Source organism: Lonchura striata, chromosome Z (assembly GCF_050655825.1).
Source record: "Lonchura striata isolate lonStrDom1 chromosome Z, ASM5065582v1, whole genome shotgun sequence".
NCBI lineage: Eukaryota > Metazoa > Chordata > Aves > Passeriformes > Estrildidae > Lonchura > Lonchura striata.
The window spans coordinates 61809451-61825972 of NC_140740.1; the positions used below are offsets into that span (position 1 = coordinate 61809451).

The 16522-nt window shown below is 37.2% G+C and overlaps 1 long non-coding RNA gene across 1 annotated transcript in view; it reads left to right on the top strand.

Annotated features, from left to right (window-relative positions):
* The first annotated feature begins 206 nt into the window (after window positions 1–206).
* The window catches only part of LOC146763863 (uncharacterized), a 154170-nt gene continuing 137854 nt past the window's right edge, over window positions 207–16522 (top strand). The window contains exon 1 of the long non-coding RNA XR_014951607.1: window positions 207–356. This is a non-coding gene — a long non-coding RNA (uncharacterized LOC146763863). The remainder of the gene's footprint in view (window positions 357–16522) is intronic.

Here is a 16522-nt window from a genome sequence, read left to right on the forward strand (position 1 = left end):
CAGCTGAGAATACCAAGGCCTGGAGAATATCAGTGTGGGAAACCATATATTAAACCTACTGCTGTTTATCCTCTATCTGTTTGGAGAAGAAGAATTTCTGTGTAGAGATAACATAAGTGTTTACAGAGACTTGTAGGCTGTATCCCAGACATGCTTCAGCTCCCAGTTGGGAGGGAGATCAAAGCAGAGACCATAAAGAGCACAGGGAGCTCACAGCATGGTGCTAAACTACGCGTGCTCAGGCCCTGGATAAACGGGCACAGCAGCAGCCCTGCTGCCATCAGGATTGGACTGAGCCTGATTGTGCCTGTGCCCTCTCTTGTGTCTCTGCTGCCCTGCCTTGTTTCAGGAGCCTGGTAATTGACTAAATTTATTCTTTGCATTTCAGCTGCAGATTTTTTTGTGGTTGCTCTCAGTCACCTGCCTGTGTCGATTCACACATAGGTGTTTGGGTAATCTCTTGTCCTTGTGTAATCTTGTCTTTAACTATTGGGGGGCTTTAACTTTTGTGATTGTGTATGCAGAACTAGGAGCTTAATCACAATTCTAATTCTTTGCAATTGTTCTTGATGTGCCTGTAGCTTCCAAGGAAAGCTTCCTGAAGGAAGGCTAGGGAAAACATGAGAGAACTGGTTAATGGGGTAAGGCACTTGATGAAGACACAGAAAAAGCTACAGTATTCAATGCTTTTTTAAAAATTTCATTCATCACTGCCAACACATGCTTTAGAGAAGACAGGGCTCTGAGGAAAGTCTGGAACAAGGAAAGACAGTGTCAGCCTAGAGAGAGCACAGGAAAGTGTGGATGTAAATCTGTGAGAGCTGATGGATTGCACCCAAAAATTCTGATGAAACAGGCTAATGCCATTGCAAGGACAATCTTGATTATCTTTGGAAGGTTGTGGCAATTGGGAGAGGTTTTTTTCAGCCTATAAAATAAAAAATGTCATTCTAATCTTAAACTGCATGCTACTTGGTGTCCCTTTACAACCTCATATGGTGACAGAAAATATATTCCTACAAAACATTTCCAGAAACACAAAGGACAAATAATTGATTAGCATTATCAACATATATTTATGAAGAGGAACACACTCTTAACAAATCTGGTAGCCTTCATGAGAACAAAGTTGATTGTATTTCTCTTGACTATACTAATGTCTTTGACACCCTCATAGACAAGCTAACAAGGTACAGATTAGATAATTAGTCAGGCAGGTAGATTGAAAACTGGCTCAGTGGCTAAGAGTGTTGTGATCAGAGGCACAAAGTCCAGTTGGAAGGTGTCATCAGCACTTTACCTCAAGGGACTGTACCAAAGCCACTGCCCCAACATCCTCATAAATGAGTTCTGCACTGAGAAATAGTGTGCCCTCAACAAGCTTGCAGACCATATAATGCTGCAAAGAGTGCCTGATATGCCAGAGGGTTGTGCTCCCATCCAGAAGGACCTTGATATGATGGACAATTGAGCAAAAAAAAAAATCTTGTGCAGGTCTACAAGGAAAATATTAAATACTGTCCTGAGGAGGAACATTCTTAGGCACCTGTGCACACCTCCAGAAGACCTGTTGGAGAGCAGCTATGATGCAAAAGACCTGGGGTTTCTAGGGAAAAAAGCCTGATCATTAGCTGGTAATACACCGCTCATCAAAAATGACCAGCAGCATCCTGAGTTGCATCAGGCAGGACATTGCCAGCAGGTTGAAGAAAGTGATTGCTCCCCTGTACTCAGTACTGGCTAGGCCTCATCTGAAATTCTGGGTTCAGTACTGGGTGTCCCAGAGTTGAAGAGGAAAGGAAATACAGCAATGAATTTGGAAGAAATGCTTGATGTCCTGTAATATTTTTCTTCCTTCCATCATAGTTTCCTATTTCAAACTGGTATCTTGTAATTTAGAATATCTTCATATGCCTTTTTAAGAGGTTAGTGTGGAGTTTTGGATGATACATGAACATGGCATGTGTGCCTTTCCTTCTCTAAAAAAATCTTGTTTATTTTTGTATAAACAAGTAATTGACTTGTTCACTCTTGTTCACTTTTTGTTCTTTCTCTTTCTCTTGCTTTTTTTTTTTTTAGTTAAGTTCTTTCTTATGATTCAGGGAGGTATATGCTCAGTAAAGACTGGTAGCTGGCATCAAAATGCCAAGGAAAAAAAACTCTGGAAGATTACTCAGGAGGATATCCTTTACACTGAACAGCATTGATTGGAGGTGCTGTTGAAAGAAACTTCATGTTTATAACTCGTCACAGTGAGACCTAAGTCTCCTGATTATTTCCTTGCTTGTTTGGCTAACTGCAGTGGTTTCAAAAAGTTATTATGTCTTTAGATACCTCTTTGCTGTGAAGTCAGGAGCAGCTGTGAAAGGAAGTGTTATGCAGCTCTGAGAATTCAGAGTGTAACAATGAACACACTTGTCTGCAAGCTATGAACAGGAGAATGTATTTGTGATTGTCCAGTACTGTGCACTGTGATATTTGACCTAGTTCAGGCTCTGGAAACCTTCTTAATGTGGTTATTCACATCAATGAATTTTCTCATTGTGAAGCAGATTGAATAGCTCTATTTCAGGTCTTTGCTTTGATCACAAGGCTGTTTTTATGTACTTTTTGTTGTTATTGGTAATACTAATACTCCTGGTCCTATCCTGCACCTTATGGTCATTATTATCAAGGGAAAGTTGTTACGGATTTGTGTACAGGCTTCTACACTGCTGAGCTTGAGGAATGAGGGAAGAAGGGAAACTATGCCCTTTATCCAGTTTATTTTTTTCCCCAGGTCCAGCCAGAAAAAAACACTGCAAGAACAGTCAAAAATATAATCTGTCTGAAGCTATTCAAACATCTGGCAGAATGGGAAAATAGTTAAAGGACAGGGAATCTCAAATGAAGTTTAATTCATTTAGCAGTACTTTAATGAGAACATGGGCATAAGCATTTGCTTTTTGGAAAGCTGCTTGGAGCATTTAATATTGACTTCATGAGGTAATTTCCTTCTCAAAGGACAATAAGCACAATAGAAACTTGATGAAAATAGGCCCTTTTTGCTCAGAAGCATCAACTTGCATTAGAATTTGAGCTTATGTTTCCCTGGAGTCCAGATTTCAGTTATGATACTTGTTAATTTGACCAATAATATGTGCAATTAAATAAAAGCTATAAGTTCTCAATGGTGTTGTACTTCCTTATAGATTAAGCTTTGCTTTCTCTCTTCAGCCAACACTGTAGCTGAACACCTTCATAAGACATGGAGGTGGCATCTCTATGGCAGGTTCTGCTTTACAATAACAACATCTTGCTGAATTAGCCTATGACTTTCTGAAGTAGTTTTTAGGGTCACAAAGACTAAGAAAAATCATAGTGTTGCTTTTGTCATAAGGAGTATATCATTCAATGCATATTGAATATGCACTCTGTCAGGTCCCATCATGGTGGGAAGGCTACTTTGCATGTTATATTTTACTTTTACTATATGCCACTGATAATGATCAGGAAACACCTTCCTGTCGCCAGTGCCTGAGATTCCTACAAAAGGAAGTGAAATAGGTGGGGACAGGACAAGGAGACTGACCATCCTCCCAGTTGTGAAGGAAGACAGAGACATCCAAATTTCTTGTAATATAGGAAATGTTTCCCTTTGACTCCAAAGCTGACTCTGTGCTAAAAGTAGTATTGATCCTCAAGTAACTCAGAAAATTATCTCTTCTACCCTTTGCTGATGTTGCACACTCTGTTTACCAAAACATGACGGAGGCAAATGAAAATTAAAAAAAAACCCAAAAAACCAAAAAACCTAGACCAAAAGAATGTAACACTGTGGTGCTACAGGTGACCCCCTGAAGTTTGATAATAATTATTTTTTAGTACTCATCAGTGAGTGTTTTGGCAGTAGCTCTCACTTTAGGGTATTTCTAAAATTTCTGAATAGGTTGGTGATGAAATTTTCTAGGTCACATATGCTTTTTAGCAATCCACCAATGCAATTTGCTCTTTCACTGGGAAACTATTAGAGATCCAGAGCCTTAAACAATTGAAAATGACCATGATATCATGAGGAGAGTTTAGGAGAATTTTTATTTCACAGGAATGTGAACCATATATAATTAAGATCACAAGTTCCTGGTTAGGAAAGCAAGTGGACAACCCTAAAATTCAACAATTATATGTTATCTGATTTATGCTTTCTAAATGTAAAATTTGTTCCATATCTAAATTAAGGAAATCTTTACAAGCTATTTAATTTTATCTCAAAACATTCCATATTGACTTTTCATAGTCAACTGTTTCTCTGTTCAATTCCTCTCAGAGTTAGAAAATTACACTTTATTTCAAAGTTGGATTTTGCTAACTTCACTACCTAGCTGTTGGTTCTTATTATACCCTAGACAGAAAGGTTAAAAAGTTCCCCAGCATCAATTGTCTTTTCCTTTTGTGATTTCTTATGCACAGTCATCAAGATATGTCTCAATCTGTATTCTGCTAGATGAATAAATTGAGATCTTATAAACCTCATATCAAAAACATCTTTCTTCAGTCATTCTTCAAATTTACTAACATTTTTTTTGGTGGTATGAATAGTAGAGCAGGACAATGAAGTGGACAAACTCTAGAGCTTGGCCACAAAAAGCACAGCTGAAGCCCTAGTTAACTCTACGTATTGAAAAATTACTCATCTGAACAGTGAAGTCATCGTATCTGCTAAGAGAATGGTACAACTAAATTTGCTGGTGAACTTGCAGCAGTAGGGTCTCTATCTGATTTATTAATAATGTATTTTCAACTTTATTTGTGCACCAAGAATCAAACACCTAAACTTTGGATGGGGACTTTACTTTTTTTTTAGATTGCAACAGAGTTGTTCATTCCTTGTAGAAACAAATTGTTTTTCTCCCTTTCATATATACAGAACTTGTGAAAAACGCACACATCATAAGTGTTACCTAAGCAAGTGTTACCTAAGCTGTTTCCAATATCTCTTTATGAATCTTTGGACTTCTAGAAGCATAGTATCCTTAAAAGTTAGATATTGGAGAAGATACAACTCTTAGGGATGTGTTGCAGTGAGTGGAGAGAATCTGTGGCATGTGAACTAACTTTCTACATCTTCACAGATGTAACAGGAATGACTCTTTAATCTGTGCTAAGAGGAAATCTGTGGTGGCACCTCTGGAAAGTGGTGGCCACAGCAGTGGCCTTGGTCCAGGGCAGAACTGTTGCTGTTAGGAGCTGGGAGAGTTGTTACTTAAACTCTGGCATGACCTTTTGTGACTCATGTAATGACAGGAGGCCATTTGATAGAAGAAGGATAGCAGGATATAGGGTATGTCCCTGGACTGTCCATTGAGGGGTGTTGGAAACTAACTAACACTATGTTGGTGTTCACTGCTAGGTTGAGGAGGTTGCTGCTGTAATGATGGAGGGTGAAAGGAAATCTCTTTACAGCTCTTCAAGCTCTGTTGTTAGTGGACCTATTTCCAGATATTTACTAGGACTAGTATTTCACATGCCTGAAAGTTGAAAGTTTTCCCTTGCCATATAGCCCAGAAATGCTATTATTAAGAAGTTACATGCAGAACATTGTGGCTATTAAAGGTTAATCAAGTTGATATATAAATAGTACCCTGGCATATCTTTATATACTTAACATATTACAAAATATTTTAAGTACACAAAATAAGTAATGTATATAGAAAGTACACCTGCTGATGTGCTTGACTGGTTGTTTAATATTGATAAGTGTGTTGCAACATGGTCACCATGTCAATATAAAATCATTTAAAGTCATGCTTTTATGATGGGGTAAGAGAACAATAAAGCAGCAATTGCTTATACCCTGAATATTAGATATATTTGAGCAGATTTTATAGCTGTAAATTCATAGGCATTTCAAAATTAGAATTTTTGATGTAAATTGTTTTCAACTTAATTTTCTGTGAGCTGGAAACAGACATAGTAAAAAACCCAAACCTGTCACCACTGGCTTATTGTAGAGCAGTTCTTTTCTCCCTTGTCTCTTAAAAAATAAGAATACAAATGGACATACGTATATTTTATGTTACTTTATATCTAAACTCCTTAATGTGTTGGAGGAAAATCAAAAAGATTAAGGAGTATTAGAGGTCAGTATTATTTAACACACTCAAAATTATTTTGATCCTGTGAAAAAATGCTGATGACAAGCATCAAATCAACTTAGGGATTCTTTTGATGTTGAAGCCTCCTTATGGGGTTTTAGGATAAAGGCAAATTCACTGGTTTCTTACTTCAGTGTAATCCTCAGCTAGTCATATTTCAATGTGTGTGTTACAAGAAAATTTAATAACGAATTTAAAGCAAGAGCCTTACACTGAAATTAGCAGGTATTGAAGTAAAGTATGCTGAATGCATATTTCATTGTTGTGATGCAAGTCACATTTCATTTAGACGAGAAATAAGTTTCTGAGCATTGGGTACATGGGGTGAACTGTAAGGAAATTAAGATTCACTGAAACACATACAGCAGTCTAACTGTACAGTTTCTATGGGAAATAAGATTCAAGATTGTTCTAGGCCACAGGAACTCTTCTACCCTTAAGGAATTGTAGCTGAGACCTAAGACTACACATTTCTTTTCTCAATATTTTTCTATTAATTAGAAGTTCAGGCATGGAAATAGTTTTTGGGACATGAAAGTCCTGTTGCAAGTACAGAAAAGGCCAAGATTAATGAGATATCTATTGCAATCACAGCTGTTTCAGCCAGCTCTAGAATAGAAGCTACATGTAGCCAGATATAGCAGACTTTCAGGAGAAGGGATGTATGAAAAACAATTGGCTGACAGAATATATTTGTAGTGCAGCATCATCATCCTCTTTTATCCATATGCTCCTACCTTTTAGAAATGAAGCTTTTCTGTTGATTCAGTGTCTAATGCTATCTTTGTCTTTTCATTCTTAACTTTTGGGCACTGTATTTGGGAGGTGTCTGTGAGATAACTGTGTAATAATTCAAACCACTTGGCAATACATTTGATGTCAAAAGTTGACATAGATATAAGTGCCTTTATCAATATGAGGTCAGTTATTTTGATAAATATATGTAGCAATTTTGGTTAAGTGTTCTGTTTCACAATGAATGTTCTTAGTCTTTTGAAATAAATGAATTGTTTGCAGTTCTTTTCAGATTTTCTTTATTTCTCTATAAGTATGTTTAAAAATCAGAACTCCAGTCTGACAAGTTTCTTACCCTTCAACCTCCCTACTTCTAGAAAGTGGACATGTATACATCTAGGTATGAATCTATATACTGTGTACAGTGCTGTTTCTTTTAAGAGGAAAGTACATAAACTTGTTCATTTTCAGTTTCAGTCTGTGTGGTAACCTGTAAGAAGGTGGCAAGAGTGTCTTAAAAAAAAAAAAATCAACATTAAATAAAATGTCTTTATTTCTTCAAGTTTACTCTGATACAAGTGTCTTCTTGTATGACCACTAGAATTTCTGTCTCTTTATTGCCAAGCAGTTTTTAATGAATTTTCAATTTTATAATTAACTATGAAGACAGGAAATAAATATTTGGAAATACTCATGAGGCAAAATGAATAATTCTCCCACTCTACCTTCCTGCAAATTTAAGGACACTGTAATTTATTCTTACCCAACACTTAGCAAAAAGCGGCTCCTATTTAATCTTTGTAATCCTGGCTTTGAAGCTGCTGCTGCTTTGTCATTTTCTTTACAAGTAGCAATTGACAGCAGTGGTTTTGATTAAATGATTACCCATAGGCCTGCTCTTGAATGAAATGACAGATGTACTCTGCTAAGATATAAGTAAATGCTGTGAACTTAGTAACTTTCTACAGAGTGAGCAAATTCAAAATATCATTATGTATTATTATTGGGAATTACTTGCAACACAAAGCATAATATGTTACTTAATTTGACTAGCTTTCTTTGTATATGGGAGAAGGGGAAAACCCTAGCCTGACAGAGGTCAACCTTCCACAGCACTTCTTGGAAGTGTGTGTGCATAAATGTAAAGTGAGTGGCTGTGTCAGCAAGTGCTACCTCAGTAAGGGATTGAAGAGTCTGAACATATTTCTGCCTTTTGCTGTTATACTTTAAAGTCTTCATTTCCTCCTTGACAGGTTTTCTAGAACTAAATCATGTTAAATCTTCTGCTACTATGAGGCTGACAGTTTTCTGAAAGGAAATTCTACAAAATATCAGCATGAGAATACTTAACATTGTGTTTGCTCTGAGGTTTTCTCAATTTATTTGCAAGCACTTTTGTGTGTTGAAGTATTATTTTCAGTGGCACCTACAATAATAGTAGCATAAGATGAAACATTTGCAGCTTCAGGAAAATTATTGGAAAGTTATGAGTCTTACTGAGTTTGTCCTTTGTAATTGTTCTGCAACTTTGAAGTCATTCTCTATTTTTTTGACTTCCCAAAGCAACTTTTTTTTCTTCTTTCATGTTAAGAAACAAACCTATATTTGAGTATGATTGTTGTTGCTTACAGTCGGCAGCAAGGAGCAAAGGTAAATAGTCTTAGAGTATCTAATACCCAGTGGTACTGACATAACTAACTTTTCCTGGTATTGCGCTGGATAGGACCTTTTCAGTTTCATTAGAATGTGCAATTATCAAGAGCCTAGAGCTTGCATCTGGAACTATGCTGTTATTATTTAGCTACTGAGAAAAACAAAAACCAGTGCCTCAAATAGTATTTTTTTATCAGTTGCATGGAAAATATATTTCTTTGTCCAGTAATGCCACAAAAGTAGAAGTGTACAAAATGCACTCTCCATCATGGCCTTTGCTACTGTGCTTTTCTTTCTTTGCTCCTTACTGTTGTGTAGAAATCTGTCAGTCTTTAATAAGAGTGTGACATCTGGAAGTGGGTCAAAGCAAAAGAACTGGAAGAAACTGAAAGAAAGAGGTTGGTAAAAGGAAAGGCCAAAAGAGAGGAAGGTAGCAGGCAGCTAAGAGACCATTTCCTTCACTCAAAAAAACCCAGACAAAACAAAATCAGAAACAAACTAGAAAGGAAAAGATATTAGAGGAAAATAGAGGACACTAAAATCCACCTGGTATTTCATCATGGTCAATATTAATATCAATAGGGTCATGTTTACATTATGGTAATACTTGCAGGTTTCAGTTGTGCTGTGCACTTTCTGTAGAGATGCTACCCAGTTGTTTCTGCAGACTGATCTTCCACTCGCTCTTGTTGACCAGACCTCTGAGTTGTCCTTTACTCTTTCCATCCTTTTCTCATGAAACAGAGTGAATTCCTAATTTCACCCATGATTTGCTTCAGCAAAGCTGTACTGTCTTTGAAAATGTGTCAGCTTTGGGAACAGAAGTACCAGTGATGAAAGGAAGAAAATAAAGGTATGAGGTCAAAGAAAAAGAAAAAGCATAAGGAGACAATGAAAAAAGGAGATGCAGACTGAAAGGTCAGGAGGTCCCATAAACTTCACTACTGGACCTTCTGCCATAACTGTGAAGTCACTTGAAGTCACTCCTCCTTACTGTATCAGTATGGTCTAGATTAGTTTAAATACTTAAAGTAATTGCATTTTTAAAAGCTGGATCATTCAGACGGAGCTGGCCTAAAGAGAAACTTTTATATGTGATTATCTAACAGGTCTCAGGAAAGAGCACCCTTCACATGTGGTTATAAGCAGTGATCTTTAACCAGGTTTAGCTGCAATGAAAACAACATTTTTAATGTAGCTTAGCTTTTAACACATTAATATTTTGCTGGAAATTTGCATGCCTAATGTAAAGTCCCACATATTTTGAAAATACTGACTTTTGAAAGCAAATACTTCAGGTCAATGTGGTACATATAGCATAGTATAAAGACATAGTGGTGTCTTTAAGTAACACTGGGACATATTTCATCTTGCTTGGTGGTTAAGTCTTGTTGATAGCTAAGATTGAGGGATTCTTTAAAATGGTGATTAAGATGGTGATTAGAGCTAAGTAGTAGCTATAAGATTTGTTAGTAGAAAAAGTATACAAGACGTAGAAAGAAAGGACAAATAGAACGATAGTCTGTATATTAACGCTTGGGTAGCAAAAATTCCTAAGTTGCAGAAAAGTATATCTGGTGAAATATTAGGAAGGTCTAAGTTTAATAATGGAGGGTTGTGCATTATATCTTGAGGCTTATAAGCAAGTATTGTATTAGAAATAAGTAAGCATTGTTGTAACTAAAGGTACGTGTGCTTATAGTGATTGGATAGAACTACTGTCAATATGTTTTTGCTTTGTGTAACTGGTCAAAAAGATTATAAAGTTGTAACATTAAGTTCTTAGTCTGTTGCCTAAATGTGAGCTGCTAGCATCTTCCCATTGTCATAACTATGTAATGAAACTGATGCTAAAAAATAAACAGCTTGAGGCGCATGCTACAGCAGTCCTGTCCCGTTTGTGACTTGTATATAGCCCCCAGCCAGCAATAAATGGTGCCTTGTGTGAGGAAGGATTATTCAGACAGAGATGTGTTTCACAAAATCACAAAGTTGCTTCTGGGTTTTTTTCCCTAACAGGAATGCTAATCAGTTAAATGCCTCTTGCAATCTTTCCTTGCTACAGAAACAAATTAGAGCGAGCTGCTCCTCAAAAAGTTTATTATGTTAATGTTAACATGATTAAGTAAGCATACAATTTTACATAAGAGAGAAAGAAACAAGGAACAGAAGAATCTTTTTCATTCTTTCATGTACATGACAGATGAATCTGTGTGATTCAGGCCTCATGTATAAGTTTATCAACAGGTGTGTATGTCTTAACTTGCAGTACTGTCTGTTTGCCTTAGTAGGTTGGTCTCAGTGTGAGAGGAAAAAGAAGAGCCAAAATGCAATAGCGTGTAAAATATGTCTGACTTAAAAATATGCTGTCCAGGGAGTGTGTCCATAGCAGAACTTTTGAAACCTCATTTTAATTAGAGGGAATTGCAAATTTTATTTTTTTTGCTAATCAGTTACTGTTCATCTGCACTACTAACTGAGGACTTTTGTAACCTCTATAATCTATGTAATACCTTAGAATTTTGATTACTGACTGGCAGCTTCATAACATGATTGTTTTGCATATGTGTGATGGACACAAATGTGCTTATACATGACCAGTAACATTTCTTCAATATTGTATGACATGTCACTGTACTGCAAATATTTGCACAATGTATAGGTTCCATATTTTACTATTTCTCAAGTTCTTGGAATTTATTTGAAAAGCCAATGAATTTGCTTTATGAAAATAAAAGTATGCTTGTTGAGCTCTGGCAAGTCAATTTGGTGAGCAAAGAGAGATAACATGATGAAGTTTATTTTCCTTTTAAACATACTAACAGTGATTTATACCACTAGAAAGGTGCCTGTCTGTTTCTGGACTAATCTCTCTATCCCACAGTTGCTTCTCCTTATCCAATAAGCCAAGTCATAAGATTGGCAAATGCTTTTTCCGATGCAAGTATTTAAGAGTACACACATAACCACAGCCTCTTGTAAATGACAGACATAATTATTTAAGCATGGAAATAGCTCAAATAATTAAAGAACAACACTGAAATGCCAAAAATACCAAAGCAGATTCTTCCTGGTCTCCCATGTGGTTTTCAGCATTCTTTTTATATTGTGTTCAGATTCAGCAGCCACAACTTCAGCTCCAGCCTGTTTAACCTTGGCACCAGTACTCATTCATTCTAGTGACTTGTGGGAAATCAAGGTCATTGTTCCTACTGTTTATGGATTTTGTGTGTTTTATTGGTTGGGATGGTTTTTTTTTCTTGTGTTTTGTTTGGTTTTTTGGGTTTTTTTTTGTTTTTGTTTGGTTAGCATTGGGTTTTTTGTTTGCTAAGGTTTTTTTTTTGTTTGGCTTGTTTTGGTTTGGTCTTGTTCTTAGGTTTGTTTTTTTTTTTTGTTTGATTTGTGTTTTTGTGGTTGTGACTGAGAATACTTAAAAAAATAAATATAAGCTACTTTGTTATTTTCCCAATAAGTACTAGACAATGGAAAAGTTAGATATAAAAAAATTTAAACATATCTTTTGATTATATGCTAAAATAAAATATTCTTGTAGGGATTATGAAAGTTGTTATTGTAAATACTTCGTAAAACACAGAAGTAAAAGCAGGTCAGTGTTTCTAGAATTGCAGGTTATGCAAACTGCATATTATTCCTTATGGAAACTCTGTACATCTGTAAATACAGATGTAAAAATCCGTCTGTATTTTTACTTATATTACTTGATCAAATATAGAAGTACAGAAAAATCTGTTGAATCTATTCTTTTTTGAATAATGTATGCCAAATTTTGATTTTTCAGGCACATTTGTGGAAAGAAAGGAAACAGTCCCCAGGGACAGTAAGCAGGGAACCTAGGAAGACTTGCTGGGGAAAAAGCCACTTCAGTTTTTATGTTTGTCTGGACCTGGAGTACTAAGGGTACTGAGTGATTCTACCTCTGCATCTAATAGTTCACCAGTAGTGAAGTCTATTAGTAAAGTCATAACAATAAGCAATGACTAGCCATACACTGCTGCCCAGAATCTTTGTCTTACATCTCATTGCAGTGAAAAGAGGTTCTGTATTAGGTGAGCCTACGCAATATCAAATTGTGATCTGCAAATGACGGAAATCGCCCTGTAAGAAAGAGATGCAGTTTTGGACAAAACGCCCTGCTCCCATTTATTCATGGTTTTCTTTGGGAGGGTAATTCCAAACATGAGGAAAGAAATAGCCTACCTTTGGGCTGTTCAGTTTTGTCTGACTGATTTAAAGGCAGTCACAGAATTACTTCGTTATAACTTCCCCTGTAGACAAGCAGGTTCTTTATGCCACTGTTTCAGTCCAAGGAGCCAAATAATACCTTTTTTATTGCAGTATTTTTAGACATTGGATACATCTGGAAAAATATTCAAGCAGATAATTAGATTGCATTAGCAATGTGTCTGTTGTGGTTTCCCTGATCCCAAAGAAGGCAGCCCTTTATGAAGCACTTGGCCACAGACTCTACAAAATCTGCTGTGTAAATTGGCCCACACTAAAGCATGTGGAAAACATTTTTTGGCTGAAACTTGAAACCATTCATGTGGCTTTGAGACAGGGAAGCTCAGCCTGCCAACATCAATAGAACTTTGTACTACAAACCAAAATGGTCATTTAGACATGTGTACTTTCATGCTTGCAAATGCACTGAGGTCAAATATTTTTTAATCTTGGGAATTTTTCCTCTTTATACAGCCTCGTATTTCACGCAGGAAATGAGGCTGAGTACAACAAACACAAATCATTGAGACTGACAGGGCATATTGGGTTCAAAACCCAAGCTTTGACTCTAATTGCTCTCCAAAGGCCTTTGGCTCAAGGTAACTGTTGATTTAGTTCAGCTGTTTCAAATCAGCACTATAAGGTCCTGCTAAGACAAACTGGTTAGGCCACATTACATTTGTACCATTGGATCCCTCGGGTGCAAGTACAACACAGTTAGCATTTTAAAAGATTGCATTTGTCTGTACACTGCAGGCGGCAATTATGAGCAGGAAAATCTTTTGTGAAAGATGATGTGACCTTCCTTTTGGTGAAAGAGTGATAATAGCTTCTTGTGGAGGTAAAAATAATGTTTCTATTCAAGGTTCAGAGGGGGACCCCACCTTGTTTCTCATGCAAGTCAGTCTTGACAGAAATTTGTTGCCATTACTTTTGTTTTTTTGCTTTGATAGTGCTTGTTTAGCTAAATAACACATCTCTCTAAAATGTCTAATTTCTGTTACTCTCCTGCTGCAGAAATATTGCACCACCTTCTGAGGGAGGTGGGGTTACTGAAGAAAAGCTACTTTCTCCCTTTATGAATTAAGAAATTGACACTCACCCATTTCCATGTTTTAGGCTTCTCTATTATTGACTGCTTCTGACATAAACTGGGTCTGACATTTCAGCAAGGGAAATCCTAGAGGATTACCCAACAGGATATAAATCTGCCTGGTGTATTATATTCTCTTACTGTTCTTAGCAATGTAAGTGCTGAAGTTTGATTTATTCCAGTATATCCATTTGCCTGTCTACAGTCAGAATTTGCATAGTAAAGATGTAATCCCTGAGAAGGAAAGCATGGTGAGCTTTTGCCAGGTTTAATTCACAAAGCACTATTTTACAAGTTAACTCTTCCTGGTCCAAAGGTCATTACTGAGTGTCACATAGTGGCTTAATTATCACAGCTGAAATCAGCTGGCCAGATCAAGACACAGTAGTAGGCTGTAGAAGCAGGAGGGCTCTGAGTCATCTGACACACTAGTTAATAGTCAGCCCCCACTGACTGAAATGTGCTGAAACCCATTGATCAGGGGTTGTGGTTCATAAGGCATGTTGTCTACAGCACATTCCCTGTGTATTCCAGATGAATTGGGAAGGGCTGTCATAGGTCTGGCTGAACTGCCTTACTGCCAGCTGGGCAACACAGGTGAGCAGGTGATCTGGGGACAAGTCTGATTAATTCTGAGGATACTAAGTATTGCATGCATGTGTGTAAGGGGCAGCATTCCTGTTTACTAATATTAGGATATATTTTTGATGTTTCTTACAAATTTTGCCTTTAATGAAAACATTCCTGAAGCTACTTTTTTCCTTATTTTTCAATCACAACACATATGTATCGTCAAATCTAGTGTTTCTTGGCAAGAACCCTGATTAATATAATTTTCACTGTCTTTAGTTACCAAGAGTTGAGAGGGTGCTTTTAGATCCTTTACTGCCTTTTCTAAGTTCAGTTCACTGCTGTTTCACAACCTTAATTGCCTGTGCTGCGCCAAAGAGACATAAGCAGTCCTCCAGGATGACGTACCTTTCCTGAATCATGGGTTACATGGAGCCTGGTCATTCTCAGCTGGGCATGAGCTTGTTTTTCCTGTGCTCCAAACCAGCTAGAAACCTTGTTAGTACAGACTCAGCCTGACCATAGCAAGTGCTCTGGCAGAGCTGGTATTTTAGTTTGGATATGGTATTCTAGTTTGGACATTGGCCTATAAATTGCTGCATAAATGTGTCCCTAATGGATATGTATAGGCTGGGTAAGAAACTTACACTGTGAGTTGTTTGTTGCCTAGGTTCACTGAATAAAAAGAAAGTTTTTTCTTTGCTCCATGAAGCATGCTTCTGCTCTTTTTACAATAAATTTAATTATATGAAATTACTTTTATTCCCACCTTGCTTTCTGGAAGCTGACAATTCCATGTGCCAGATAAAGAACCAAAGCTGTTTGTTCACCTATTCCTATTTTAATTACTTTTTTAAATAGAGAAAAGGACTAGATTGTGGAAAGCTGTAGCCTATAGCATGGTCTGATATTGGATAAGTTTGTGGAGAACTATGTCCTGTGAAGGGGACCCACACTGAACCATGGCAAGGACTTATCTCCCTGAGCAGTGGCAGGAGCAATGTGTGATGAATTTATCATAACCCTCATTTCCTATATCCCTGAGCTGCTGCAGGGAAAGAAGTAGAGCTTGAGAAGGAAGGAAGTATGAGAGGAAGGTGTTATTAAGAGTTATTGTATTTCTCATTATCCTGTTCTGATTTTTCTAGTAATAAATTCAGTTAATATCCCCAATGTGAATGTGTTTTGCCCTTGATGGTAATTGGTAAGTTATCTCTCCTGGTCCTTGTCTCAAACCATGAAGTCTTTGTTATATTTTCTGTCCCCTGTCCAGTTGTAAAAGGGAGGGATGGAATGGCTTTTCCTAGGGTCAACTCACCACAACTGCTGAATAGAGATCTGTGTGACAGAATAACTAGAAAAGACTAAAACCCTTCATAGCTACTCATGCATGTACATCTCTAATACTCATTACTAAGGCTTCCAAAGCATTCTCTAAACATTAAAGAAAATGTATCCCTTCTTCCCTGTGAGGTATTTGGGAGTGGATGTTAATATGAACTCATTAGTTTGCAGCCAGATAATAGCTACTTGAAATTTTATTGTCTTTTCCTGTTCCTGAAAGAATGGAAGTTGTTATGTCTGCTGGCAAAAGTAAACTTTTAATAGTAGTAACCAGGAGTACTTTTAGCACAGATTAGAAAACAAACCCCATGTTGGAGACTGGAATATTACAGTTTATGACTTAAACATCCTCATGAAGGATCTTTGCCTACTGTACAACAAAACTACAGGGCCTCAACGCTGCAGCAGGCAGCACAGCGCAACAGACCCGTGGTGCTGCAAGGGACAGTGTCCAACTGGGAGGCACCTGCTGCCACCCTCCCAAAGGTATCTTCATCCATGGGATTCGATACGTTTTGGTGTGCTGGTGTGCAGTGGAACCATGGCAATGAGGAACCCTCACCACCAAGACCAGACGGAGGGGAGCAATGAGATATTTTTATTCTCTTGTCCCTGTCACTCTCTCCCTGCCCTCCCACCTCCTATGCACAATTCTTTTTCTATTTTCTTCTGCTCTTTCATGTTTTCTCTTTGCCTCTTTTACTATTAAATAAAATATATCAATTTTTTGGCACCAAGATCTAACCTTGTC